At 30.5% G+C, this 4,765-nt stretch overlaps 4 non-coding genes across 4 annotated transcripts; all 4 read right to left on the reverse strand.

The window, feature by feature from the left end:
* Window positions 1–3,839: 3,839 nt before the first annotated feature.
* Window positions 3,840–3,969, reverse strand: LOC113788212 (small nucleolar RNA SNORA69). Its single transcript, XR_003474711.1, has one exon. It is a non-coding gene; the product is annotated as a small nucleolar RNA SNORA69 (small nucleolar RNA).
* A 3-nt stretch (window positions 3,970–3,972) lies between these two features.
* LOC113788213 (small nucleolar RNA SNORA69) lies at window positions 3,973–4,102 on the reverse strand. Its single transcript, XR_003474712.1, has one exon. It is a non-coding gene; the product is annotated as a small nucleolar RNA SNORA69 (small nucleolar RNA).
* A 68-nt stretch (window positions 4,103–4,170) lies between these two features.
* On the reverse strand, window positions 4,171–4,300 carry LOC113788215 (small nucleolar RNA SNORA69). The gene has a single exon (XR_003474714.1). It is a non-coding gene; the product is annotated as a small nucleolar RNA SNORA69 (small nucleolar RNA).
* A 2-nt stretch (window positions 4,301–4,302) lies between these two features.
* On the reverse strand, window positions 4,303–4,432 carry LOC113788214 (small nucleolar RNA SNORA69). The gene has a single exon (XR_003474713.1). It is a non-coding gene; the product is annotated as a small nucleolar RNA SNORA69 (small nucleolar RNA).
* Between the last annotated feature and the right edge of the window lie 333 nt (window positions 4,433–4,765).

Here is a 4,765-nt window from a genome sequence, read left to right on the forward strand (position 1 = left end):
TAAAAGATAGAGATTAAAGAAGAATTACAAGAAAGATTCATGAATGATTCTTGATAAGACTTCTTTAGTGGTGTTAGAACCATTGAGAAAATAGCCAAAAAGAGATACCTAAAAGGTGAGAAAAACATACTTTTATGCATTTTGCATGCGCGTCATGTGCCCTAGGTGCAAGCATGTGCGCTCCAGGAGCACTTAGGCAAAAACAGGATGTAAAAATACTATAGAAATGTGCCCCGAGTACAAGTATTTGCGCTAGCTTCAAGCGCACAACATATGTTGTCTCGCGTTTACTACATTTTCTCCTCTTTTGATTCTGAATTCTGTTCTGGTGTTTTCATGAAAGTTGTAGCTATGGATCTTAGATTTCCTATGCACTTGGTTTGACTCCAATTTGACGTCTAAAACTCCATATATGATCGTAATACCCTACATAGACCATGTTGATTTCTCACCAAAATTCAACACTGCACTAAAACAAATAAACAACTCAAAATTATGAAAAATATCTACTTAATCAAGGAAATAAGAGCATAAACATGTCATTAAATCCAAGAGCTAAAATCAACAAATACATCTAATAAACTTCTTAAGTTAACTAATAAATAAAGATAAATAAGACTAAAAACAATGTAAAATATGCATATGATGAATAGTTATCAGTAGTCCCAAAATATGGCCGATGTTCAAAACCAGATAAAGAAGGATTCGTTACAAACTTCAAAAGTCATAATACCATTAGTGAATGTGAGGTTGCATAGAAAACTCAAGTTAATTATGGATAAACATCTTCTAGTATAGAAAGGAAGTTGGTGAGTCCAACATTTTATCCAATAGGGGTAAGAAACTGAAAGTCCATAAATTTGGGTATAAATTTGGGTTATTGAGCATTTTTCTCCCTATAATATATATTTTACAAATGCTTCTAGATGAAAAGTGTTGGAGAAGAACTTTGATTGAGCCATTATCAGAGGTTCACCATTATTTTGCACTTTGTCTTTTGGGAGCCATGGATGAGTGAGGATGATGAATTAGATGAATTGTTAAGATGATGAAGAATGAAGAGAGGAAACGATTTCTGCAAAGCAAGGATGGAGCAACATAAAAAATACAAAGACATCGAATTCCAAGCATTATAATTTCCAAAATAATCAATTATTTATGTATAATCAATTATTTATGTATAACAATCTATTATGCTCTAACATGTCGTGCTTTGATTGGAGCTTGAAAACAATCGATTATGGAATATTCAATAATTGATTATTTTGAGCACCTTTTGAATCTATGGAGACCAGGAAAATAATCGATTATTTCTTCTTGAATAATCGGTTATTTTTTAAAATGCACTTAGCATTGATGGTTGTGTAGTGCTTTTTTAAATTAGTAAAAAACCGTGAGCATAATCGATTATTGTAATTATTATTGTTGTGTCGTTTTTCATACTTTATGGACTAAGTTTTCTCTTTTCAATGAAGGAATAGTCAGTTATGGAGAGCCAATAGTCGATTATGTTGACACACGCACAAATGTAGACCTAGAGTCCGTTCAAGCACAAAATTGGCTTATTTTTCTGTATTGCACCAAAAAAATACTATTCTTTTGACAATAATTGGGACACAAAACCTGCATAAACTTGTTAGCACACTTAACCCAAAAGTCAGTAAAGTTTAAAATAAAAAATGCAACCACATACAATCACTCAATGCTCGATTGATTCAAAATTCCTAATTCGGTTTTTATGAAGAAAAAAAATTTCTTTGGGAGCGGTTTATTAAAAATGTATGCGAGTTGTTTAGATGTTTCTACAAACTTATTCAAGTAATCAGCTTTTTGAATATGATCCCTAATAAAATGGTCTAATTTCAATGTGTTTAGTCCGAGAGTGATAAACCAAATTTATTTGTGAGGTTTATGGCACTAGGGTTGTCGCATTTAATTGGAACCGTTTCAAGAATAATACTATAAGTAGCACGTCCCACTAGTACTTTTTGGTCCAATTTGCATTCCACAAAATCAAAATCGGATCCTAATCAAAGTGCCCTTAAGGGTACCATAAACCCATATTTTGTGAGCCAATGAGATATTGAATGTGTTGGAAAACATAAGAAAAGGGGTTTAAATTGTGTTTTTCATTTCTGAATATTAATTGAGTCTCTTAACCAAAAAGATATATTTTTATCAAATTAATCAAATTATGATTATAAAATAGTTTTAGTAAAAATAAAGTTGAGTCATAAAGAATTTAAATTAAAATAACAAAGAGACAGATATAGATAAATAGAAAGGATACAAGAATTTTTATGTATAAATTTCATCATATGTAAATATTTTTAAGACGTAGAAATTTCCTTACCCAATTATATTTTAGAAATTAAATTTATATTAATTATTAGTGCAAATTTTATTATTTTAACCAACAACTAGATATATATGGATTTAATCTTGCCATACTTTAGTCATGATTTAATGATACTATTCTAAGTATTTGGTGGTGAAAAATATATATCTATATGTGTCACTTTATATGATTTATTTTTATTAAGATTTTATCGAACATGCATAAATAATATAATGTAAGTGAAAAATATATTAATTATGAATAGGAGTTATGGAAAGTCAAAGGAGCTTGATTAACATTATGACTTAGTTTATCCTATGTATTAATATTTTATTCTTCATATGTATCAAATTATTTTATCCATATAATTTCACTAAATGAATGAACTTTTGACCATGTTATCTAAGAATAGATGAAATTTATACACAAGTAATCTTGTAGCTTAATTTGTAAAACGAATTAGTTACTTTGGTGCATATATCCAAGTCCGAACCTGAGGTGGGTTCAATTTTTTTAAAATGTTTTTTATGAGAAGTCCCACGTTGTTAAGAAAATGAGTTGCAATTAGGTGACTATGGTAAAGACACCTTAAAGATCAGTTATCATCACAAGTAAGAAACATTCTATTATTTCCTAGTTTATTCTTTGCACTTTTTATTGAACAATAATATGATTTTATTTATAAAACAAGATTATAATCCATTTAGAATGATATGTGATTTTAAAGAGTGGGGAAATTGAAGAAATGTTTTATGATATTTATGGTTGTAGAAATGCTTTTTAGGCTACATAAATTTATTTGTAAGTCAGTCCCAGTGCGTGAATTGTTATAATTTATTGGTTTTGAATTTTGTCATGGAAATAACTTTTAAACGTGTTTTCTATTTTCAATAAAAGTTTCAAATTTTTTCCAACTTCATTTGACCCTTTATTCATATGTTAAAACATGTCACAAGTTGATCCAGCTGTAGCTGTCCCTTTTTGTACATCTGATGCCTTTTGGTAAAAATTGAAACACATGAGTTACTTTTGGTTAAATTAAAAATTGTACATCCTAAACTTTCTAGAGATTGTTCTTTTTCTAATTTCTAACACTATTGTCATATTAATAAAATTGACGAAGTTTATGTTAAAGTGAAAAATTTTATGTTAAAGTGGTTTTATTTAAAAATAATTTTGAATTTAGCAAATAGAATGATGTATGAGCTATAAGAGTATGATAGATTTTATAAGTGGTATTGATATTTATTTTGCAAAATTATTTAATTGATAACTTAAATATTATTTGTAACCACTACGCGAAAAAACGCATTTTACAGCGCTTTTTTTAAGCCATTTACAGCGCTTTTTTAAAAAAATAAGCGCTGTGGAAACGAGCGCTGTAAATGATACAACAGCGCTTTTAAAAAAGCGCTATAAAACATGTAAATACAATGCGCGCTTGTTATGCACATTTTACAGCGCTTCTTCACAAAAAGCGTTGTAATATGCACCCCATTATATGAGTTATGGGTGTGCATATTACAGCGCTTTCTCAAAAAAGCGCTGTAAAATGCCCACCCATAATTTCATATATGGGTGTGCATATTACAGCGCTTTCTCAAAAAAGCGCTGTAAAATGCCCACCCATAATTTCATATATGGGTGTGCATATTACAGCGCTTTCTCAAAAAAGCGCTGTAAAATGCCCACCCATAATTTCATATATGGGTGTGCATATTACAGCGCTTTCTCAAAAAAGCGCTGTAAAATGCCCACCCATAATTTCATATATGGGTGTGCATATTACAGCGCTTTCTCAAAAAAGCGCTGTAAAATGCCCACCCATAATTTCATATATGGGTGTGCATATTACAGCGCTTTCTCAAAAAAGCGCTGTAAAATGCCCACCCATAATTTCATATATGGGTGTGCATATTACAGCGCTTTCTCAAAAAAGCGCTGTAAAATGCCCACCCATAATTTCATATATGGGTGTGCATATTACAGCGCTTTCTCAAAAAAGCGCTGTAAAATGCCCACCCATAATTTCATATATGGGTGTGCATATTACAGCGCTTTCTCAAAAAAGCGCTGTAAAATGCCCACCCATAATTTCATATTATGGGTCTGCATTTTACAGCGCTTTTCTTGTACATTTTACAGCGCTTTCTTACGAAAGCGCTGTAAAAGGTGCACCATTAAAGCGCTTTAGAACAACATTTTACAGCGCTTTTTAAAAAAAGCGTTGTAAAATGTGTGTGTGTGTTTTTTTTTTAAACGCTGTAAATTAATTATTTGAAATGAAAAGCGCTTTTTAGCCTTTTATGGCATATTTTTTAAAAAGCGCTGTCTTTTATCTTTGTATCCAAAATTATTTTGATTCAAAATCACTTCACAATCAGTAGAACAGAACATATTATAGACAATCAGTAGAACAGAACATAT

The sequence above is a fragment of the Cicer arietinum genome, chromosome 5, assembly GCF_000331145.2.
Source record: "Cicer arietinum cultivar CDC Frontier isolate Library 1 chromosome 5, Cicar.CDCFrontier_v2.0, whole genome shotgun sequence".
Taxonomy (NCBI): Eukaryota; Viridiplantae; Streptophyta; class Magnoliopsida; order Fabales; family Fabaceae; genus Cicer; species Cicer arietinum.